The following is a 26,036-nucleotide window of genomic DNA, read 5'->3' as shown; positions in this document are numbered from 1 at the left end:
GCCATAAGGTACTGTCAGGCACCGCGAGGCGGGATCTCTAGAGACCCACAGACCAGGATTCCCCAGGACGCGGAGTCTAAGCCCCAGTCTGCCTTTTCACCAGAGCCCCTGATGGTGGGGATGGACTTGGCGCAGGACTGAGACCAGGTCGCAGCCCGAGTGCACCCAACTGTGGTAGAGGGGTCCGCCGAGGGTATGTACCAGGGGAAAGCCTGATGTGAAGGGGCTGGCAGGTTTGGACAGTAGTGCAGGATGGATGGATCGTCTGGGTAGCGTCAGGCGTAGTCAGGCAGGCCAGGTCAGCAAGGTGTTGGCAGTGAGGTACCGGAGGAGCAGGCAGAAAATAGTCAGGGTCACAAGCCGGGTTCAGTAACTCACGGGCAGAGCGGTTCAACAGGAGATGGTCAGCAGAGGTCAGGATCAAAGCAGGGTCAGCAACTAGGCAGATAAGCAGGAACACAGGATACCAGGTACGGGGGCTCATGGGAAACATACACCAAGGCCCAGATCACAGGCCTGGTCATTCCTTAAATACACCTCCTGCAATCAGCCCCAGGTGTTGGCTGACTGCGGGAGTAAGCTTCTGGCTGCTGAGAGCACCCTCTGGTCAGCCCTGGTACTGCAGCCCACACGGCAGGTGAGTCCCACCACCGAGTCCATTCCTGACAGTACCCCCCCCTCAAGGAGCGGCCTCAGGACGCTCCAAACAGTCCTTAGTGGGCAAAATGTTCCACCGGCCGGGTCAGGTAACTGGCTGGATATCTTACTGCCGGAGTCAACCGACTGGCTGGGTTTCCTGCTGGCAGACTTCTCTTTAGGTAGGGGAACCCAGGAAGGCAGGTCGCTGGACACAGGATTTCCAGGAGCAGGCTGGGAATCAGTTATTGGCCAGTTTAGCTGGACATCAGGGGCTGGCACATCAGGCTGTGCAGCGGACAGAGGCACGTCGGGCTAAGCAGCGGGCAGAGGCACGTCGGGCTGCGCATTGGGCAGAGGCACGTCGGGCTGGGCAGCGGCACATCAGGCTGGGCAGCGGGCAGAGGCACGACAGCGGGCACCGAGTCATCTGGCACAACAGCGGGCACCGAGCCTTCTGGCAGAACAGCGGGCACCGGGTCACCAAGCACGACAGCGGGCACCGAGTCACCCGGCACGACAGCGGGCACCGAGTCATCCGGCACCGAGTCACCCGGCAAGTCAGCGGGCACCAAGTCATCAGGAACATCAGCGGGCACCGAGCCATCTAGCAGAACCGTGGGCACCGGGTCACCAAGCTCGACAGCGGGCACCGAGTCATCTGGCACGACAGCGGGCACCGAGTCATCTATCAGAACCGCGGGCACCGGGTCACCAAGCTCGACAGCGGGCACCGAGTCATCTGGCAGAACAGCGGGCACCGGGTCACCAAGCTCAACAGCGGGCACTGAGTCATCTGGCACGACAGCGGGCACCGAGTCATCTGGCACGACAGCGGGCACCGAGTCATCTGGCACGACAGCGGGCACCGAGTCATCTGGCACGACAGCGGGCACCGAGTCATCTGGCACGACAGCGGGCACCGAGTCACCAAGCTCGACAGCGGGCACCGAGTCATCTGGCACGACAGCGGGCACCGAGTCATCTATCAGAACCGCGGGCACTGGGTCACCAAGCTCGACAGCGGGCACCGAGTCATCTGGCAGAACAGCGGGCACCGGGTCACCAAGCTCAACAGTGGGCACTGAGTCATCTGGCACGACAGCGGGCACCGGGTCACCAAGCTCAACAGCGGGCACCGAGTCATCTGGCACAACAGCGGCAACGCGTCATCTGGCACAACAGCGGGTAACGAGTCATCTGGCACAACAGCGGACAACGGGTCATCTGGCACAACAGCGGACAACGGGTCATCTGGCACAACAGCGGACAACGGGTCATCTGGCACAACAGCGGACAACGGGTCATCTGGCACAACAGCGGAAGGCGGGTTCTCAAGACGGCAGGCTGACCGGTTTGGATACTGGTAGGATGGTACTGGTTGGAAAGAATTTTCGCTTCTTCCTGGTTTTAGTTACTGGAGCACTGTAAATAGACGCAGGTCTGTAAACGGATAGAGCAGCTGAAGACAGAGAAGAGCTGGGGGATGGAACAAGGGAGGGAACAGTTGCTACAGAGGGCTTCTTTACAGGGTTAAAGGCAGGATAGGTGCAGCGAGTGGGAACAGGGTACTGACATGTGGCTGATAGCAGGGTATACTGGGCTGTAACTGGAGGTGCGGTCGGGAATGCAGGAATAGAGCTTTGAAGAAATAGGTTAGAAGCAGGACTGGGTTTTTGCAAACTGACTGAGGCTGGGTGTAACAAGTCTGACCATGTCTGTAATACAGGTTGAACGAAGCTCAACTTACACATAGCCTGTCTGACCAAAGACTGCACTACGTTTATGCAATCCCGAAGCACATGTGATGGACAAGCTGCATAATGCTTATGGAAGCAATCTGAATCATCCTCCAACAACCATAACAGTGATTCCACTTGATCTGTACTAAATAGTGGAAAAAAGTCATCCCTGCTTTCAGGGGTACTGGACAGAGCCAACTCAGCACAAACCTGAATCAATGGTTGTACCTCAGAAAACTCCATGCCCTGATCCACTAGTGAATGAGCAACCCGCATGCACTCTAGCAGCTGATCCCTGGCATACTTCTTCAGAATCTGATAGCCGTATACTCTGTATTCCAAGACTAGCAGAGACAAGTACTCAACCTCCTTAGGATGAATCCTCCACAAACAACAAGCCAAGATGGTGTTCTGTTAGTGATCCGGGTATGACCAGAAATGTGTGGACTGACACAGGGAAGTAGCAGGCTTCAGGAACACAGGCATAGTCAGGACTGGAGAGGTGGAATGGTCAGGCGGGCCGTAAGGTACTGTCAGGCACCGCCCGGCGGGATCTCTAGCGACTCACAGACCAGGATTTCCCAGGGCGCGGAGTCTAAGACTCCGCGCCCTGGGAAGTCTGGGATGATGGATGGATCATCTGGGTAGCATCAGGCAGGCCAGGTCAGCAACGTGCGGGCAGTGAGGTACCGGAGGAGCAGGCAGAGAATAGCCAGGGTCACAAGCCGGGTTCAGTAACTCACGGGCAGCGCAGTACAGAGAATCAGGCAGAAGGATGGTCAGGCAAGCCAGGGGTTCAACAGGAGACAGTCAGCAGAGGTCATGATCAAAGCAGGGTCAGCAACTAGGCAGATCAGCAGGAACACAGGATACCAGGTACAGGGGCTCATGGGAAACATACACCAAGGCCCTGATCACAGGCCTGGTCATTCCTTAAATACACCTCCTGCAATCAGCCCCAGGTGTTGGCTGGCTGCAGGAGTGAGCTTCTGGCTGCTGAGAGCACCCGCTGGTCAGCCCTGGTACTGCAGCCCACATGGCAGATGAGTCCCACTACCAGTGCTGAGTCCATTCCTGACATTGTGTGAGACATTTAAAAGGAAAGAGTGCAGCTGGCCCAAGAAGGAGAAGGCTGATGGTGGTTATCCATGATACTAAGCACTGTATGACTCATCTGTGATAGGTAGTCATATAAATCTGGTGAGTGTTCTATATTTATGGTGGAGGATTTAGGGAACACAGGCACTGAATGTTGGAAATTAAGCACTTTTTTGAGCATGGACATTTTAATAAGTTTGAAGGCATTGTGTATTATACTGTACATAATTGGAAGCACGTGGATACTTTATATGCACAGAGAGACTTTATTGAAGCACAAAGGATACTTTATTGAATCATGTTTATTTTTATTTGAGTATATGAACATTGCAGAGAATATGCTTGTTTATTGCATGTTTAAACAATAACCAATAGTGCTGTATAACAGAGTGTGTATATATAGATGCTGATTCAATTAGTATAGCACTTGGTACAGCAGCTGTGGTGAATTAAGGGGTCACATCCAAAGAGCTGGTTGACATTATTTAAAATTAAATGTGTCCTTATAGCTTGTCAATGGCTCAAAACTGATACTCCCCCAAATCAGAATGGCTGTGTGACTCAGGATATCAAATGGACCTAATCCTCTTCTGTGATAGAGATACAATATAAAATATTTTGCTTTTCTAGTCCATATGAGTTTATTTTCAGCATTCTACCAATTATATCTTATACATTCAAAGTGACAATTTTTTTATACCTTCCATTGATAATAGCAATTTCTCACTGATGTAGGGGGATGTGCTGTGTTTTGGCCTCTCCATTCTTCTGGATATTCTTTTACCTCCTTCTTCCCCCACCGCTTCACCCACCATCCTCCAATATATGATTTTTTTCTGTCATGTGCTCAATCTCCTTTTGGAGGGACAAGTGTATTGACCATGATACTTTTATATGTTGCCAAAGACATAAGATTTCATTGTCTGATTTTGTTGAGTGAAATTATAACGTGGAAAGTCACAAACCACACAGCAGTTTATCACAGCTTCTGTCACTTTCTCATAATTTCTTCTCTGATCATTCAGAGGTGAAAGCTGTTGCTGCTTTTGAATATTCATGTTACATTTAGGTGCTAACCAACATCTAAATGTCACCCTCACACCCAGCATCCTCCCTCCTCTAGCAACAGCCACAATCTACTCACTCTAATTTCTATCCCTCTGCTTCTTAAAACCAGCTCCCCTTCTCAATTGCCCTCTGAAATGCCTGCTCTGTCTGTAACAAGCTTACCTCTACCCATGCCTTTTTTATCTCCAATTCCTTTAACCTACACACCATTACTGATTTCTGGCTTCAAGAATCTGATTCTGCCTCTCCTGCTGCTACCATGGTGCCATCCACTAGACTCACTCACCCAGACGCAGTTTACAAAAAGGAGTTGGATTCTTTCTATTCCAACTGAGCACCTTTCACGTTCTTCCTACACCTCCCTTTCCACTCATCTTCTTTTCAGGTTCACTGCATTTGTCTTTTTTCTCCAGTTTCTCTGAGGATTGCTGTGATTTATTAGCATCCTGGACTGATATCACACTTCCTTGATGATTACTGTGCCTGGGTATCCTACTTGCTTTCCCCTAAAATACCATCTGTGATCCTTGGTGACTTTAACACTGTCATAACCTGGTTTACCTGCTGGTGGTGCTTTGGTTCTATAGGCTGAAGGCTGTAATTCCAGTGACCACCAGCGGGTGTCTCCCAGCAGACAGCAGGTTAGCCAGGGGTGTCCAAACTGTGGACCTGCAGGTGTTGAGGGACTATAAGTCCCATGAGGCCTTGCAAGACTCTGACATCCACAGGCAAGACACCCAGAGGCAGAGGCATGATGAGATTTGTAGTACTTCAACAGTTGGAGGGTCATAATTTGGACACCCTAATCATTTCCACCTGGCCCCAGCTGCTGGGACAGGGGTGTACAGGGTTGGACTGACCATTTGGAAACTCGGGCACTGCCCGAGGGCCTGGGGTCAGTAGGGAGCCCCATGAGATGCCCCTGGTACCTTTTTCATAGGCTTTTTTGAGTTTGGGCAAGGACACAGGGGGCCCATGATCCCCTATTGCCTGGGGGCCCCATGAGTTGTCAGTCCGCCCCTGGGGGCGTATTTGCCGCGAGGCAAACAAGGCGTTTGCCTAGGGCGGCACTTTTTAGGGGGGGGTGGCACGGTGCCGCTGCTCCCCCCTTCCAACGGAAGGGACACTTAGTACAGGGGCGGGCAGCGGGCTGCTGTGTCTTACCTGGCTCCGTGTCCCAGTCCCACGATGATCCAGTCCAGGAGGCTCTGCTGGAGGAGGGGTAGAGAGGTCCGCAGGTCCGGTGTCTTCATTTCCCTGGATGCAATGTGTGGGCGGGATGACATGCTGCCCCTGCCATCTGGCCACACCCTCGGGATCACTGGACAGCCTATGGCAGCTTGTACCTCTCTCTGCAAGCTCCATCTCCTCACCGGTGATTGGGCGCCAGAACTGTGGCCCAGGAAAGGCACACAGGCGGCCAATCACCTGCGAGAAGGCGGAGCTTGTAGAGGAGGAGCTGAGCGGCAGTGCAAAGATCGAGTGCGGGAGCTTCCAGAGCAAGTGAAGAAAACATCTGACCGGTAAGTGTGCCGTGCAGATGGTGCTGCTGTAACCAGCTATGCTGACTGTGGATGGGAGAGGGAAGGAGCCTAGGCTGGAGCAGGGGTCAGCAAGGTAAGTGTCATTGGTTTCAGTGGGAGGAATAGTGCCCCATCATTGGTGTCACTGATACCAATGATGGGGCACTATTCCTCCCACTGACACCAACGATGGGGCACAATTCTTCCCACTGACACCAACGATGGGGCACAATTCTTCCCACTGACACCAATGATGGAATACGATTCCTCCCACTGACACCAATGATGGGACACTATTCCTCCCACTGACACCAATGATGGGACACTATTCCTCCCACTGACACCAATGATGGGACACTATTCCTCCCACTGACACCAATGATGGGGCACTATTCCTCCCACTGACACCAATGATGGGGCACTATTCCTCCCACTGACACCAATGATGGGGCACTATTCCTCCCACTGACACCAATGATGGGGCACGATTCCTCCCACTGACACCAATGATGGGGCACGATTCCTCCCACTGACACCAATGATGGGGCACGATTCCTCCCACTGACACCAATGATGGGACACTATTCCTCCCACTGACACCAATGATGGGACACTATTCCTCCCACTGACACCAATGATGGGACACTATTCCTCCCACTGACACCAATGATGGGACACTATTCCTCCCACTGACACCAATGATGGGGCACGATTCCTCCCACTGACACCAATGATGGGGCACGATTCCTCCCACTGACACCAATGATGGGGCACGATTCCTCCCACTGACACCAATGATGGGGCACGATTCCTCCCACTGACACCAGTGATGGGACACTATTCCTGCCTTTGACACTAATGATGGGACACTATTCCTACCACTGACGCCAATGATGGGGCACGATTCCTCCCACTGACACCAATGATGGGGCACGATTCCTCCCACTGACACCAATGATGGGGCACGATTCCTCCCACTGACACCAATGATGGGACACTATTCCTCCCACTGACACTAATGATGGGGCACTATTCCTCCCACTGACGCTAATGATGGAGTACTATTCCTCACACTGACACTAATGATGGGGCACTATTCCTCCCCCCACTGACACCAATGATGGGGCACTATTCCTTCTACTGACACTAATGATGGGACACTATTCCTCCCACTGACACTAATGATGGGACACTATTCCTCCCACTGACACCAATGATAGGGCACTATTCCTTCTACTGACACTAATGATGGAGTACTATTCCTCCCACTGACACCAATGATGGGACACTATTCCTCCCACTGACACCAAGGATGGGGCACGATTCCTCACACACAGACACTAATGATGGTGCACCATCATTAGAGTCAGTGGGAGGAATAGTGCCCCGTCATTGGTGTCAGTGGGAGGAACAGTGCCCCGTCATTGGTGTCAGTGGGAGGAGCAGTGCCCCGTCATTGGTGTCAGTGGGAGGAGCAGTGCCCCGTCATTGGTGTCAGTGGGAGGAGCAGTGCCCCGTCATTGGTGTCAGTGGGAGGAATTATCTATCAGCTGCTGCACCTGCAGTGCTCTGAGGAAAACTGCAGGGTCTGCATCCCTTTAGACATGCTTTCCTTTAGAGCAGGGGTGTCAAACTAATGGCCACCCAGCTGTTGCAAAATTACAAGTCACATGATGCTTCTGCCTTTGGCAACAGCTGGAGGGCCTCCAGTTTGACAGCCCTCATTGCACAGGATGCCCAAAATTTGACTTGTATCTTAGTGCAGATTTCTGGGAAGATCAGTAAGCCAATCACACAAGTAGGAATAGATAGCCAGATAGCCATATTGCATTACAAGGTGCCGGTAATTTTTAATAACATTCAAATACAACAAGATTTTTGTTGCAATTGTATAGGCTATATTATTTATTTGCATATTTTTTTTTCACGAAAGTGGAGTTACTCTTTAAATTATGCTAATCATCAAGCTGAGGACATCTAGCTTCAGAAAAAAGTACTGTGGGGGAAATCTCCGGATTGATGATGAAAATTGTAGCTTGTTTATGTTAACTTTATACAGGCTATTTATTTTTATCTTTTTTTTTGGTGGAGCTTCTTTAAATTTTTTTCCTTTAACCCCTAGCTGACCATTGTGTAATCCTAAATAGGCATAATTTCTATAGCTAATTTTTTTACCTTTTTTTTCTGTACTGCTCATGCAAACATTTAGAAATCTGTATCTGTGATTTGTAAAATGTTTGCTTAGCCTCATTATTTTCATATAGGTCTGCAGAATCACAGAGCTCAGGAATGAACTATGTATGGATCATTATGCTAAATATGTCTCTGCGGACTGGAAAAATCTGCATACAAATACTCAGATAAATACAAGTTGTAGCCTGATGATTAACCTGTTTTGCATACTGATTCTCTCACTACTAGTAGACCTGACACTGCTTTTAATTTTCTGTAAGGATTTTGCCAAATTCGTATGAGCACAGCAACCTCTAGAGGACTTCTATAAAACTACTACAAGTTGTCTAAATTTTAGCCTCCATTTTCCTTCGAGCCCATTTACACAACATGTTTTGGGCTGCACCAATACAATGCCAGGCCCAATACCAGGCCAAAATTCATTGTACTGTGAAAATTAAACAAGCTACATTTAAACACAGTGTAACACACTGCAGTGCGTCACAATACTACAACATGAATTAGGATAAGAAAAATGGATGTCAATGCACATCATCTCAAGTGCATTTAATATGCATAAAGACAAGCCAAATACAAAGGATGTGGTGGTGTGAATCCAGCCTTATGCAGGCCATAGACAGTTTGTTTATTGTCCGAAAAACAAAACATCGGTCACTCTGTTGCCACCAATGATTGCGAAAATCGTCCGTTTTTCACAAATTTTCCAGCATGACCAATAAAAGAAATGAGGAGGAACCTTGAAAATCAGCCGATGCCATTGCCCCACTAACAGTGTGAAAATCGGCCGATTATTCTTTCAGATCAAAAATCTGCCGATAAACGAACAGTCTTAGGCAATATAAGGAAAAAGTTTTTCTTAAAAAAGGAATTAAAAATAACCTTGATTACATAACATTTAAAAGATAACACATAATTTCCACATATCAGTCAAATATTACAGGAAACTGATGTACAACATTGTATTTATGCAAGCAGAGACTCTTGATCGCGTACCGGACGCGTTTCGGAGGCAATGCTCCTTCTTCAGGGGTAACTCTGCATACAATATGATAAGATCTGTAGCAAAATTAAGAATATACATTTTTTACATTATACAAAAGAAAAAAAAGAAAAACACTTTTCTCGCATAATACCAATACAGCTGAAATATTAAGATACAGCACCATCGGAGTGGGAGAGGGTTATCAGAACCAATGTGGCCATATATCACCATATCCCACACCCCTCCCTGATTGGAAAGCAGGGATGAGGAGATTTCCCCAAAAACCCTAGAAAACAGACGCTGGGATCGCCTGAGGGCCAGCAGAGGGATAGAAAACAATTGAAAAAAGTAAATCGTAGGGTCTATAAAGAAAAAATAAAACCCTTTTGCGATCCCCTCGGTGAACAGCGTGCAGGCGGAGCCCTGCCCACCGACATGTCAGCATGGCGTCACACGTCAGACGCCTACTGGCACACGGAGGTCTGAGAAAGGGACGAGACACCCAGTGGACGCAACCGAAGCAACCAAAAGGGCAACCCCCCGCTCAGACTAGCAACAAGGCCTGTGCCCACAGATATGTTGGCCTGCACATGGTGGGCGCCACCAGCAGTAACTGGGGATAAGGGGGATCCCTAATGGTGAATGAAAATATGTACACATTAGTAACAACAAGCATAAACAAAAGAAGACAATCCAAAAAACAATTTGCTGCCAACCATGAGTATGCATAACAATGCTGCTGTTAAGGATGCATGCAACCATGTCGCAGCTAGGAAAACGTAATAGGAAATGGGACAAAACCAGAACAAAAAGGGATATAAAGGCACAAATATAGATGTTTATGTGTCAGAAAATAGACATATTCTAGTCAAAAGGCGATATAACCCCTAACAAGAATTATACAAACAGAGGCAGAGTGACACAGCACCCCAAATTATGCAGGAGAAAACAATGAGATATGTGATACCTGGGCCTGGCGAAGGAAGAATACCCATTGTTGGTATATTCATTATTTTTCCATTCCCCCCAGACACAAAGCCATCTAAAAAGGGCCTAAAATTGATGGCCTCATTATCCTGGGTTACTGTTGGTGGCGCCCGGCATGCGCAGGCCGATGCCGACGTATCTGTGGGCGCCGGCCTTCTTTTTGGTCTGAGCGGGGAGTGGGGCGGCACTGGCAGGCAAAACCACGTTTTAAAACGCGTTTTGTAAACAGATAGGGCGGCGGCGTGCCTCGCGCATGCCCCCTATCTGTCCCGCCGATCACCGCCGCGGATGTCAGTCGCCGGGTCACAGCCGGTCTTTACCGGCTGTTTCCTGGTGATCGGCGGCAAACAGTTACAGACAGCACAGCTGCAGTAGCTGTGCTGTCTGTCACTTCTCTGACAGCTCGAGGACGAGCTGATCGAGAAAGAAGAGTTTCTCTCTCTCGATCAGCCTTGTCCCATCCAGCACACACCCCCGCCCCCTAGTAAAACACTCCCCTCACTCAGATAACCCTTCCCTGCAAAATAAAGTTAACCCCTTCCTCCCCAGTGCCATTAGTACAGTGTCAGTGTTTTTTTTTTTTTGCACTGATCACTGTATTAGTGTTTTTGGGGATGTCAGTGACCCCAAGTCAGTACCCCCCAATGTCAGAATGTCCGCCGCAGTCCCACCATAAGTCACTGATCGCCGCCATTATAAGTATAAAAAAAAACCCCTAAAAATCCCAGTATCTTTCCCGCCATTTGTAAACGCTATAACTTTCACGTAAATAAATTAATTTACACGTATTGGTTTTTTTTTTTTTAGCAAAGACATGTCGCAGAATGCATTTTGGCAGAAATTTATGACTAAATTTGATTTTTGCATTTTTTTTTTTACTGGACATGTTTTATAGCAAAATGTCCAAAATATTGTTTTTTCCTCAAAATTGTCAAACTTTTTTTTTTATAGCGCAAAAACTAAAAACCGCACAGGCAATCAAATACCACCAAAAGAAAGCTCAATTTGTGGGGAAAAAAAGGATGTAAATTTCATTTATGTACCGTATTGCATGACCGCGCAATTGTCCGTTAAACTAGCACAGCGCTGTATAGCAGAAAAATGGCGTAAATTGCAGTATTTATACCATAGTTTGTAGACGCTATAACTTCCACACAAAGCAATCAATATACACTTATTGGGATTTTTTTTTACCAAAAACATGGAGCAGAATACATTTTGGCCTAAATTTATAACCAACTTTGAGTTTCAGCTATAAAAAATATATAGTAAAGTAAAAAATATTGTTTTTCTTCAAAATGTTTGGCTTTTTTTTGTTTATAGCGTGAAAAATAAAAAGTGCACAGGTGATCAAATTACACCGAAAGAAATCTCTATTTGTGTGAAAAAAAGGACGTAAATTTCGTTTGGGTGCAGCATTGCATGACCGTGCAATTATCAGTTGAATTAGTGCAGCGCCGAGTAGCAAAAAGAGGCCTGGTCATTAAGGGGAGTAAATCCTCTGGAGGTCAAGTGGTTAATTGCTTTTTTTTAATAAAAACTTTGTCCTTATATTGCCTAAAAAATTCTAATCCCAGGGGGAGTGTTTATCATAAATGAATCTGATATTAGGGATGTTGGCAATTACGCGGAAAACCTAACTTTCTTAGTATAGTTTCAGTGCTTTTTATTCACACTGGTCACTGTATTAGTGTCACTGGGGATTTCAGTGACCGTTATTCAGTTCCCCCCCCAGCATCAGAATGCCTGCCACAGTCCTGCTATAAGTCACTGATCCCCGCCATTACTAATATAAAAAATAAATAATAATTCCAGTATATATACCGCCATTTGTAGACGCTATACCTGTCACATAAACCAATTAATTTACATGTATTGGCATTTTGTTTAAGGAAAGACACGTAGCAAAAAATTGCCTGGTCAGGAAGGGATTAATTGGCTTGTGCAAAAGTTATAGCATCTTCAAACTATGGAACATATACTAGAATTTATTTTATACTAGTAATGGCGGTGATCAGCGACTTATGGCGGGACTGCAGTATTTGTGGTAATAAGCTCCGTCTTTAGCATGAAATGTGTTTACCTGCCAGTCCCCCACTGTATTTCCACTGTCTGTATTGGTTTTACCCTTGTTCAATAAGGTGGATTGTTTGGAGTGCAGCTGATTGGACTTCCTTTGTTCTCATCTATGCAGCACACGAGCAGGGCTAGCACCTACAGGAGGAGTTGTGCTTGGAGACTGGGGGCCTCTCTACCTCGAGCAGCAGTAAACATATAACTGAGATATTTTGATGGACATTTTTACTCTAACACTTTGTTGGAAAGAGGGACACCAATAGAGTGATAAGTGCTAGAATATGCACGGATCACTGTACTAATGACACTGGTTGGGAAGGGGTTAACATCTAGGGCAATCAAAGGGTTACATGTGTGCCTATGTGCTTTGTGTACACTAGGTGGTGCATGTACTAGGGGAAGTGAAGGATCGTGTCCCCAGCTTTGCATGGACACATAACCAGGGGCGGACTGAAAACTCATGGGGCCCCCGGGCAATGGGGGATCATGGGGCCCCTGTGTCCTTGCCCAAACTCAAAAAAGCCTATGAAAAAGGTACCAGGGGCATCTTATGGGGCCCCCTACTGACCCTGGGACCTCGGGCAGTCCACCCCTGCACATAACCCTTCACTTCACCACCTGTCAGAACAAAGGCAGACTGGACCTGCACCGGCTGATGTAGAGGCAGCAGAACTTGAGGACAAGTTAGCCTGGCTGTGCATCTAAGGACAGGCAAAAGTAGAGGTAATCTACTTGGCTTGACTTTTGAGGGCTTAAGCACAGGTTTTGTAAGCTTTTACATAGGAACAGGATTCCTTTTGGAGAGAGGGCCACCAAAGTCCATGACAAACCAAAGAAACTGTTTTAGCAATCTCGAGGTGCTTAGCATTATGTGCCTCTGAAAGCACTTTAAGCCTAAAGTGGAGGGGAACAAGCAGCTTTCCAGGGGGTATATTGGGCAGAGCACAAGACTTAGCCTAGACTTAGAATTTAAAATAGAGTCCAAAAGGTCAAGGGAAAGGGCCCCCATCAATTGTTCTGGGGAGTAAGATACCATATATCTTAAATATTACTTAATCTGAAGCCTACTATATTTGACAATTCCAAAACTCCCAAAATATGGCATGTACAGTACATGTTCCTAAACAGGAAACAAAGGTGCGTATACCCACCCACGTATACCCACGCAACAGAAGGCCACTAGGAGGGTCAATACCTAACCTTTATTAGGATTTTAATAAATAGTGGGACTGTTGTGTGTCTTTTCTATACACTATTGGGATGAAGACCAAAAAACATTTACATCCTCCAAAGGACAAATGGGAGATAATACATCTCACAATTTGTCTTGTCCATGTCTAAGGTACCATGGAGGAGAGGTTCAAATCACATTGAGAAATGAAAGAGATGTGAAAACCCTCTCCTAAAGTAGATATAGTCTCCATGTGGACAAAACAAATAGTGAGAGAGGATGAACACCAAAAATTATTCACATCTCTAAGAGTATGTAAAAAAAAACACACACTAGTCCTACTATTTATTCAAATCCTAATAAAGGTTAGGTATTGACCCTCCTAGTGGCCTTTTGGTGCATGATTATATGCACCTGCGTTTCCTGTTTAAGAATATACCAGTGGTTAGGAGGAAAAGATTTAGACTGTGGCAATTGGTTGGAGAGGTAGCCAGTAAAGGATTCAGTAAACTGGTCAGTGTCTTCTGCTCCAGCAAAGTCATATAAAAGTAACAAGTCAGCAGGTTTAATGCAGTTCTGGAGGCAGGTCTGGGACCAGGACTTAATCTTTCCTGTAGCCCAATCTATGTACAAGTTATAAAGTTTAAGGATAACCTAAGATAAGGGGTAAGCAGGAGATGTTATCAAGTAGAAGTGACTGTCTCCCTGTGAAATTCCCTAATGGTCAGAGTAATAGGTACAGTGCACAAGGTGACCAGGCCCATGGACAAGAGAGAGTTATCGGCTAAGATTGAAAAGGGTTTGTGTACCTTAGTCAAGGGAATTTGTAGACGATGTGCTAGGTCACTATCAATGAAATTGCTAGCAGCACAGAATCTATGAAAGCTGAGAGGTGATGAGAAAACATGGCAAACTAAATTGGAACTTTGCACTGTATAATCTAAAGAAGCAGACCTTGCCCGCACTAGACTTTTAGCATTTCCCAGCTTATTAGAGCAGCTGGCGATGGTTGCCACAGTATAAGCAGAGACCCTGGGATTCTCTTCTAGCCTTTTCCCCAAAGGATAAATGAGTAGTACTAATTTGCATGGGCTCCTCCTGGATAGGAAGGGCTAATGGGGAACTGACAGGCAGAGTGCAAGGGGGCAAGAGAACAAACCTCTGTAAACCTTTCCGTAAACGCCTGTCTAAAAGGATCACTACTTCCATGGCTTGATTCAATGACTTTGGTTCAGGGTAGTGTACTAAGGAGTCCTTGATGGAGTCTAATAAGCTTAACCTGAACTGGCTTCTTAGAGCTGGGTCATTCCACCCTGAGTCAGGTGCTCAGCAGCGGAAACCAGTGTAACTGCATTGTTCAGTGGTGCGTTTACCCTGACACAGTGACCTAAGGTTAGTTTCTGCTGAGTGGGCACAGTCAGGATCATCATAGAGTAAACGCAGGGCCCTGAAAAAATGCTAACCATCAGGCTGGGTCTTCTGTGGATAGACTAAAAGCCCAAGACTGGGGATCCCCCTGCAACCATTTAACAATCAGGTCAACCCACTGTGTTTCAGAACCAGAAGAGTGTGGTTTAAGCGTAAAGTACAGTATACAGTGGTTTTAAAAGTTGGAAAACATATGGGGGTCACCAGAAAAGCGGTCAGGTAAGTTAACTTTTGGGCTCTGGTTCCTACGTTACTGCTTGAGGTGCATTTACACACACAAACAGTTCATGCGCTTGGCGTATTGGTATACAAATCTCCTCAGCAAATAAACTAGAGTCCATCGAACGGAATACATTTTCTTGTTAAAGGCTTGTGATAATGTCACGCTTACCCCTAACACAGGTGGTCAGACACTATAACTAGCTTCTGTGCTCTCCACCCGTAAGGCAAGTAGGCCCCTGGACTTATACACAATGATATAGTGCCTGGCTACATGCTTGGGCAGGCATGAATTGAGCACAGTAAACAGGTACTAGCGGTTGGCAGTCCAGATACAAGGCAGGCAAAGTTAGGGAGAGCCAGATCTGTAATTAGTAGACTGGCAGAGTTCAGAGAATAGTTGATATCCGATCCATGGTCATCAACAAAGGAATCCAAACTAGCAGGGCAGACAAACAGGGGGCTTGGACACATGTAACCAGCGCTATCACAAGCATGACACTGTAGGCTTAGCTGGCTTCAATCAGGTTTGGGCTCCACCCAGAGACTGGCCACATCAATCACCTTGCAGGTGGACAGACAGGGAGAGCGCGCAATAGCCAAAACCAAGATTCTGGAATGAGACCAGCAGCTGTGATGGATCAGGGGCACTAGATGCTTCTGACACTTGGCTGCCCTCTCAGTTGCTTTGGATGAGGCAGATCTTTCAGACTGCCCTGCCAGGGACTCTGCTTCTTCAGGAGTATCTCCCCAGTCCCACTCTTCTGACTCACTAGCCGGGGACCACTCATCACAGTCTGCTTCCAGGAGCTCAAACTCTGCCTGCAGTCTGGGTGATCCCCAAGCTACTCCACCAACACTGCCACTCCCCGCTGGCTCACCTAAAGATGAACTGTCATCATGGTCTGGCTCCTTCCAAGTGGGGCTGACAGGGTATAGGAACACAGCCGGCCTTTCTGGAACACTTGCTTGATCCTGCTGAGCAGCACTTGTGGGCACCGGCAATGTCTCCCACCAAGCTGTAAGTGGCAATGGGCTTCCAGCCCTGCCGTTGGCATACTTGAACTTCATGAATCTCTGTCCTCAGTCTTGACCCTGCTACAGGTGTATTTTAACTTCATGGGGGAATCTCTGTCCTGAGATTTAACCCCGCTCTCGAAATCCTTCCTGGCACTTTCTGGCCACCCGGGACTCTTTCATCGGCTGTTCCGTGCACAGGCCTGACTACAAATCCTCACTCTAGGTAACGGGTGCCAGATAGCTAGTTGTCAGCCTCATTAACTGTTCCCTACAGTGCCCGCACTTGATCCAAGAACTGACCATGGCAGTGGGTCTCCAGCAGCCAGGGCACATCAAACACACCCTTTCCATTCATTAAACCAGCCTGAGGGTGAACCCCCCTTGGTGCTCAAGATGCACTCCCGTGTCCACCAGGACCATATCCTGCGATTCAGTCATGACAGAATACATGGGGTACACTTACACACCATCCTCCATCTTGCTTCTCTCTCTCCACGTGTTAGGGGTACTCGGCGGGCTTAAGGGTGTTTCCCTCCCCCCTCACTTAGTCATGATGCCAGCAGCACTGTTTTGCAGGTCTGTTCCCTTGCTTGTGTTAACCCTCTCATAACCGGAATGGATTGTGTGGGCTCACAATGTACTGTTTCCTTGCAGGAATACATGGTCAGTCCATTTTTTTCTGGTACAAGCAGAACTTGTAGAAGTGTAGCAATTGTCCCTAGCCACTGTTGGGCAACTGGGTGATGCTGATAAAAACTGTGGCCCGCTGTAGTTGCTATGGGCAACCAGGAACAGCATAACACACGACTGAGGAGTATTTATAATCCACATGAAGGTGATAGCCCCCCATGGTTGCTACCGTTGAAGGCATGTAGATCAACATAGTTCCCACTGACTTTACAGGATTTAATGCAGGACAGTAATTGATCCTAGCCACTGTTGGGTAGCTGGATGGCACTTGTAGTCCACATGTGCAATTGGCATGGTTGCTACAGGCAACAGCAGTCTAAACTTCGCACAAGACACACACTGTTTCCCAGCTTGCAGCAAATTAGGCAAAATGCAACTCTGCATGCAAGTGTGCTTAAGGCATTCCAAAACCCACTGTGACCTCCCAATACAGGAGATCACTACGAGTAACGACAGGTGACAGCATGCTTTCCAAAAATTATTCACAATTTTAAAAAGTATACTACACAAAATATTTCCTCTCTGGCTTGTTTAGCTAGGGTTTGTGACCTCCTCTACTGGAGGTTGCTACAAGCAACAGTTATGCAGGTTGCTATAAGGAAATCCCAGACCGATGCCCCCACATGTAGCGCTACCCTCTAAGGAACTACTGGATTTTGGGACCCCCCTACTTCCTATACAGCCAGGCAACACACATTTTTGGAAAACACAAATAGTCGAAAATCCATTCCATAAGCTTGCTTTTGTTGTTTTATTTAGGAAAATAACTTGGATAGGGGTTATAGGATGCTCAACTTAACTAGAAAGAACAGTTTGACAAACTTCCTGCATTTATGTACAAAAAATGGATCCTGGATGTTATTCCAGCTGGAGTGGTATCAGTCCCTGTAATGATCAGTAGCAAAGTTACTTTAAGGAGCACTAAGTCCCCTTTTTGTGATCTGATGAAGTCTCATTACTTGGGGAGAACATGCTAGCCCACCTGGCTGCTTTGGATAAGTGTCCCAGAGCAAGGGATTAGGTTAGCTGTGACACTGTCCCCATGAAAGCATGCTAGATATTGCATCTGGCAGCATTCTCCCCTAAAGGCCTTGGAGGTGTAGAGGTACTCACTCTGTCCCTTGTATCCAGCTTCTTCTCCTTCCTTCCTTCCTCCTCAGCTCCAGCCTGAAGGCAGAGCCCCCCTTCTCAGGGGTCCCCTCCCAGGCCTCACAAACCTCAAAACTCCATCTTCCACCCTATCACCAGACTCCCCTGCTGGCTAGGATCTCTCATATTTATACCATATATATCCCACACTGCCAGTCCCCTTGCCTGGGATCGGTCAGACTTCCATGAATTTGCAGATCTTGGTCTCTACCCCTCTGCCCACTAGCTTCTAGAATCTTCTGGAAGACTCCACAACCAGGGGGAGGTGCCAGAGGCCCAACCTGTAGAGCCCTCCAGCCTGCCTACAGTAAACCCAAAAAGATATGCTCACTTCAGTTACATGAACCCTAACTAAATTTACCTCTCTAGCACTCCAAGAGAGTGCTACACATGTATAGTGTTTACCTTAATTTAGGTGCAGTCAGTTTTGCTGGTTCACACTAGCCAGTCAGGAACATTTTCTGTTTTCCTGTGCAGGTTAAAATGGGAGTAAACTCCCTTTTGTTGTTTTATATCTATAGGTAAGCCTATAATAAGGACAAACAAAAATAAACTGCACTTAGTAAATCCTTTCATAAATAATTAGAGTGTACAAAGGATCTCTTCCTCCAGCATAAACGATGTGTGATATTAGCAACTAAATGCATGCATAAATTCATACAAATGTAGATTAGGTGCAAAAACCAATGTAAAAAATATTTTTACACAAAGTGCCTTCCTTCCACATAAACTATGGGCAATAATAAATAAATAATGCCAATTTAATAAATAAAGTGCCTAATACTGACATACATTCTATTACCAAAAGTATTGGGACGCCTGTCTTTACACGCACATGAACTTTAATGGCATCCCAGTCTTAGTCCGTAGGGTTCAGTATTGAGTTGGCCCACCCTTTGCAGCTATAACGGCTTCCACACTTCTGAGAAGGCTGTCCACAAGGTTTAGGATTGTGTCTATGGGAATATTTGACCATTCTTCCAGAAGCACAATTGTGAGGTTAGGCATTCATGTCAGACGAGAAGGCCTGGCTCGCAGTCTCCGCTCTAATTCATCCCAAAGGTGTTCTGTTGGATTGAGATTAGGGCTCATCCATGTTTTTATGGGCCTTGCTTTGTGCACTGGTGTGCAGTCATGTTGGAACAGGAAGGGACCATCCCCAAACTCTTCCCACAAAGTTGGGAGCATGAAATTGTCCAAAATGTCTTGGTATGCTGACGCCTTAAGAATTCCCTTCACTGGAACTAAGGGGCCAAGCCCAACTCTTGAAAAAAAAACCCACACCATAATCCCCCCTTCCAGGGGGGCTGATCATTCGAGTACTCAGGGACTGCCCGAGGGCCCAGGGTCAGTAGGGGGCCCCATAAAATGCCCCTGGTACCTTTTTTTTTTTATAGGCTTTTTTGGGTGTGTTTTGAGTGTGGGCAAGGACACAGGGGCCCCATGATCCCCAATTGCCCGGGGGCCCCATGAGTTGTCAGTCCACCCCTGCCCCCTTCAACAAATTTTACACTTGGAACAATGAAGTCAGACAAGTACCTTTCTCTTGGTAACTGCCAAACCCAGACATGTCCATCGGATTGCCAGCGTGATTTGTCACTCCAGAGAACACGTCTCCACTTGTCCAGTGGTGGCATGCTTTACACCATTGCATCAGACGCTCTGCATTGCATTTGGTGATGTAAAGCTTGGATACAGCTGCTCGGCCATTGAAACCCATTCCATGAAGCTCTCTACACACTGTTGTACTAATCTGAAGGCCACATGAAGTTTGGAGGTCTTTAGCTATTGACTCAGCAGACATTTGACGACTTCTGTGCACTGTGCGCTTCAGCATGCGCTGACCCCACTCTGTCATTTTACATGAATACCACTTCGTGGCTGAGTTGCCGTTGTTCCCAGTTGCTTCAACTTTGTTATAATACCACTAACAATTGACCGCGGACTATTTAGTATCAAGAAAATTTCATGGATGGACTTATTGCACAGGTGACAACCTATCACGGTACCACGCTTGATTTCACTGAGCTCCTGAGACAGACCCATTCTTTCACAAATGTTTTTAGAAGCAGCCCGCATGCCTAGGTGCTTGATTTTATACATCTGTGGCCATGGAGGTGATTGGAACACCTGAATCCAATGATTTTTCCCAGTGGGATTCAGTATGTAGGGCACACTACAAGGAAATTAGGAGTCAGAATAAATTAACATATAAATAGTAGAAAAATAGGTTTTCCTCAACATAGTGTATCGAATGATTTTAGGATACATCATGATAGAGATCTTGGTGTTTTGATGTTTTGTGGCATTGATAAAGTTGAAAGGGATTGAAGAGGTACTAAATTAAAACAAACCATTTCTATTAACGAAACAACATGGATTTTTTAATTTAATACTTTGTCCTGCAGGCCTTAATGTAGATATTGATTTGAATTGTGTTATTTCTAATTTTTAATATACTTTAATTATGACTGTAATTGCACCCAAATAATCCAATTAATAAATTACATTGCTTATTCATTGGAATTGCAATTTGCAATTCAACCATTAGGGGGTTCTACATCTAATTGATTATCCATTGGAATTACTATTATTATACAGGATTTATATAGCGCCAACAGTTTGCTCAGCACTTTACAATATAACGGGAGACAATACAAAAACAATACAGTTCAATACAAGAGGGTTAGGCGGGCCCTGCTCTTTGGAGCTTACAATGTAAGAGGGAGGCATCTAGCCATGGCTCTGGTCATTTATTCGGGTTAATTTGTTACTTCATATGCAATAACATAAGCATCCACTAGATGTCAACATTGAGTTTATTTTTTGTAGTGAACATCTTTGGTATCTTACTACTAGATGTTCTCAGTAAATGGAAGGAGGATTGATGACTGGAAATGATCAAATTATATATATCCCTAAAATATAGGTTGATAATTGCAGAGTACAATATATAAATCCAATTTGGGCAAATATTTCAGCTGGGATGTAGGATGGCTTTGATTCTGATTGGATTGAGTGGGAGCATGATGGGGGCTACAGCTTGTAAATAAAGTGAGTGTCCAGCCATGTGACCCCTGATGTCAGACATTGCCAATGAAATGCGTAGGGAAGAGCTTACGTGATATGTAACTTCCGATCGGTGGAACGCAGGTGGAGTGCAATCCAGTGTTCCTTTTTCCAGTATTTATGTTTGGATGATTTTACTCTATGTAAGTACAATTTTAAAGCGGTTTTTAAAATAAATTAACTTTACTACACTACGAGAGGCTCCTATCTTTTCTCCCCGTGAGGGAGGTTTTTTTAACAGAGTTCCTTGATACACTTGTGGTTATATGCTATATTCAATCCTTCAAGTACATGCCGAACTAATGGGAGAACAAGATTTACCGAAGATATCTTAAGCGCAATTGACCTTCTTTGAGAAAAAAGAATACGACCGCTATATGTATTAACTGCATATATTAATCAAAAGCATTTCTTCATAACGGTTATAATATCAATCTTTTAGTGTTCATTTCTTCAATAACCAGGTTTCTAACAGCTAAGAGCTCAACATTTTTTTGTCTTTCTCCTATGAGATCAAATTTAAATACATTATTGCCATTGCTGATACATTGAGAGGTTTACAACAGACTTCTAGCCAAAAACAACAATATAAAAAAAAACAAAAAAACATTTTACTGCATTATTCAAATTCAATCGAGTGATCTCCTGTGGTACTTTTTTCTGCCACTAGCTGTTTGCAGTTTAATGTCTGCATCATTCAAGCCACTTGCTTTGAGCCCAGGTTCTCCTGGAACCACCCCGGAATCTGACTGAACAGTAAAAGGAGCACAGTGATGAGCTCATCTTTGTCACTCTGTTTTCTCTTTCTATCAGCATGCTCATTATTAGTACATGATCTGATAGGCTCCTTGTAATGCTTCTTCCTTTTAAACTCCATCCCTGCTGTACCGGAATTGCAAAGACTGATACCAGGTTAAATTCAGGTACTTATACTGCTTGCATTTAAAAAATACATTTAACAAAATCTTAATGATTATAGTGTTTCATTAATTTGTGTCTTTTATATCTGTCTAGAATTCATCTTTAAAAAGCATTTTTTTTTGCTCAAAACATCTTGAAAAAAAAAACAAAAAACATATCAATAGGACATACCTTTTTAAAAATATTATCTGAGCTCTACAAAATGATAACAATTTGTGTTCATGGGGCTAGTATAATAAAAGTGATCTGGGGCACACAGTACGCACCTGGCTTTCATGCTTTCATAAATCAGCTCTCAAAATATAGCTAGTGTGTAAAAACAGTTAACATCTACTACTGAAAAGATTTATGTGGTAAAATCTTCATTTATCTTGGGGAAAACTGTTCTTCTAAATTGCCCTCCATGTGTTAGAATAAGGTACATTCTGCAGCAGATGGTTACTCGCCCACACTGCAGTGTTTACACATTGATCTTGGAGACATTGGTGAAGAAAGAAATGTACATAAGATAGCTATAAAATAAAAGAGGAAGCTGCAGCTCACAGATGTTTTAAAAGAATTTAAACCTTCTGTTTGGTTGCATATGACTGATAATAATAAAAAATGACCACAGGATCACTCAAATTCACCGTCAGCTTCTGATCAGGAAGATATCCCTTCCAAAATCGCCTTTAGAAGCAAATACTGTAGAAGAAATTTGTTTGCTGGCACCCAATGATCAATAAATGGCAATAAAAAGAGAAAAAAACATCTATAAAAACACCATGAAACAATCTTTAAAGCTGAACTCTAAGCAAATATAATAATACACAGAAATGTAATAAACTTTGTGATACATCATAGTAATGCATCATAATACATCATTAAATAAAATTTTTAAATGCAAGCAGGGGCAGACTGACAACTCATGGGGCCCCCGGGCAATAGGGGATCATGGGGCCCCTGTGTCCTTGCCCAAACTCAAAAAAGCCTATGAAAAAGGTACCAGGGGCATCTCATGGGGCCCCCTACTGACCCCGGGCCCTCGGGCAGTGCCCGAGTCTCCAAATGGCCAGTCCGCCCCTGAATGCAAGCAGTGTGAGAGGAAGAAGCATCATGAGGAGCCAATCAGGTCATGTGCTGATAAGTAGCAAGCAGGTAGGAGGAGAAAGAGCAATAAAGAGATTAGCTTATAGCTGAGCTGCTTCTCCATTTACTGTCCAATCACAGACTGAGGTGGGTCCCTCCTGGTCCTCCTGACCTGGGTTAGAGAAAATACATTGAATAATGTTGGCTATCAGACTGAGCAGTAGGAATAAAGTGCTGTCTGGGGAGTATGTGACTTAAAGTGATTCTAAAGCTGAATTTTTTTTTCCTTAAAATAACAAACATAGTATTTGTACCTTCTCTGTGCACATAGCCCCTTTTCTTGAGTCCTCCGCTAGTGCTTTTGGCTCATCTCCCTGCTGAGTGTCCCCTAGCAAGTCCCTTGCTATAGGGGCACTCGTGAGTGCTCGCTCAGTGTGTTCACAGAACGCCTCTTGACTGGCTTGGCCCTGATCCTTGCTCTCTTCTTACAGGCTGTGATTGACAGCAGCAGGAGCCAATGAGGAGAGAGAGCTGAGACAGCTGCTGCTCTTATGCACGGCGATAGATCAGGCTCAGGTAAGTATTTAGGAAGGCTGGGGGGAACTGCATGTGTGAGATGGGGAAACAGCTCTCATTGTTTGAATACTGTTTGTGTAGAAGTAAATTAATGTTTTGACTGACATTCTGCGGTTTAGCCATAAGATATCACTGTTTTTCTAACACAGCCTCAGACTGCATAGATATTTGTATATTCATGAAGAGGTGGGGTTTTGCACACAGAGTTGGAAAGAACAGGAAGGAGAGAGAGAAGCCATGTTTTGGAGCATGGTGAATAAGGGGCCGTGTGAGCTGAGAATCTGATGACATCCAGGTGTGAAAGCGTCCCTCAGTAACCAGAGCTGCAGCTGAGTGAAGCTGATGAGATTGCTGCCAGGAAGCTGATGAGATTGCTGCCAGGAATGCTTATGAGATTGCTGCCAGGAATGCTGATGAGATTGCTGCCAGGAAGGCTGATGAGGGTAGAGGAACTAAGCAACATATACAGCGAGACCGCATGCTTGTTGGAGAGACATTTGTTCTGTTCAGAGTCACCAGCGAATACAAAGCAGAACCAGGTCGGTAAGATCGTGCACGCACCTCATTTCAGTGTTGGCACCTTGAGACTGAGTCCAGGCCTATAGTTAGTTAGTTAGGGTCTCTTTTTGTGTCAGGCCACAAGTGTTGTTACTGATTATTGGCTGATAAAATCCTACAAACTCAAGCCAGACTGGCGTTTTGCTCAGAAGGTATACTCAGGCACGTGCTACAGGACCAGTTATGGGAGAGGGAATACTGTAGAATTGTGTAAGATTGTAAACTGTTGTGCTGCACCGCAGGCTAGCCCATACCATACACCCATACACTGATTCCTGCTCTTTTAGGGTAATAACAGGTAAGGTGTGGTAGCTTATTTGTGCCCGCCAGTAGGTAAATTACTTCAATTTCTACCTTCATCCATCAGAAGGCGCCGTGCTGTGCAGCACAAGGGTCTCAGCCTTTGAGCTGGGTGTATGTAAATTTATTGTATGTTTCCAGCATTTGTGGTTGTGTTTATTTGGCACATCTAAGTAAAATTCTGTGACAAAAGCTGGTGTTGGGGTTGCTTTCCTCGTTCGTGACTTCACTGTATCCTGGGGAGCCCACCCCGGTACACGACTTATAACTTGGCGTAGTTGGCAGGATACAGCTACCATCATGGACGGGAATGCGGCGGGAGATCCCCCGGCGCCAATGGCACTCGTCCAGGACCCAGCTCAGGCTGCGCCGGTGCAAGGCCAAGTTGCCCCAACACTGCTGATACAGCTTGCCCCCGCCCTGCCCATACCAGTAGGGTACATTCCCGTGGGGGCGCTGTTGAGTCACCTGCCAAAATTTGACGGTAAATATATGACGTTGCAGGACTGGACTGAAAGAGTGCGAAGTGCGGTTAGAATGTGTAACCTGACGTCCGAGCTGCGGGCAGAGGTTGCATTGGGGGCTCTAGAGGGTGACATCAGATGGACAGTAATGGTAAGGCCCGAATCTGAGAGAGACACCCTAGAGAAAATCTTCTCCCTGCTGGAGAGAGCCCAAGGGGGGCGTGCTAAAGTAGTGCAGCTGCGGAGCCACTTCTTCATCCGACCACAGCAAGAGGGCGAGACCCTGATGCAATACTCCAATGCCCTACAGGAGATGCTAAATGAAATACAGTGGCGAGATCCAGAGGCCATGGGAGCTTTCCGGGAGGTGGACCGGCTACTACGAGACCAGTTCATAGTGGGGCTCTCCAACAAGTTCTTACAGGACAAATTGCAAGAGATGACCCGGACGGGGCCCAACATGACATTCTACAACATCTACTTAGCCGCCGTGGACAGAGAGGAGGAGTGCATACCTGTGGCGGTGAGAATAGTGAGTAGTACCCATGCTACAAGAGGTCAGTCTGCATCTGAAGACTCAGAATCCCTAAAGGATGTGGCCCAGGCCCTGCAGACAGAATTAAGAGAACTTCGGCTGGAAGTGTCCCAGATGAAGGCCGAATCTCCCCGGTCTCTGGAAATGACCTCAGCACCTCGCGCCACTCCACTCAGGATAACTCAGCTGCGGGGGCACGTCACAAGGGGACCCCTCTGTTGGGCTCATCGACAGTACGGCCACATGGCCAGAGAGTGCCCAGAACAGATGAAGTCCGAGCCGACATTAAACTTCTGACCGCGGCAGTAGCTGGGCGTCCTGTGGCGGTACACCAGAAGCCCTAAGCATGAGGACGACCTGTATGCCAGCAGCCCCAATATGGAAGCTGAGTTGGAAGGCCAGAAGGTACGCTGCCTAGTTGATACAGGGTTGGAGTGCATCCTTATGCCTCTGGAGTTCTTTGAAAGACACTTTGGACATATGATGGAGCTGGAAGACGGGAACGTCATCAAGCTCACGGCTGCCAATAACAGAGAAATGGACGTCTGAGGAATAGTCTGGAT

The 26,036-nt window shown here is 46.2% G+C and overlaps 1 long non-coding RNA gene across 1 annotated transcript in view; it reads right to left on the bottom strand.

Moving 5' to 3' along the window:
• The window catches only part of LOC149465191 (uncharacterized), a 56,337-nt gene extending 39,677 nt beyond the window's left edge, over positions 1–16,660 (bottom strand). Inside the window, exon 1 of the long non-coding RNA XR_016312238.1 lies at positions 16,005–16,660. This is a non-coding gene — a long non-coding RNA (uncharacterized LOC149465191). The remainder of the gene's footprint in view (positions 1–16,004) is intronic.
• Positions 16,661–26,036: the final 9,376 nt, after the last annotated feature.

This window comes from Staurois parvus, unplaced genomic scaffold (genome assembly GCF_062004578.1).
Source record: "Staurois parvus isolate SC_StPar_1 unplaced genomic scaffold, SC_StPar_1.0 ptg000141l, whole genome shotgun sequence".
Classification (NCBI taxonomy): Eukaryota; Metazoa; Chordata; class Amphibia; order Anura; family Ranidae; genus Staurois; species Staurois parvus.
Note: the sequence above shows the minus strand (reverse complement) of the source record. Positions and strands in the feature narration are given on the sequence as shown.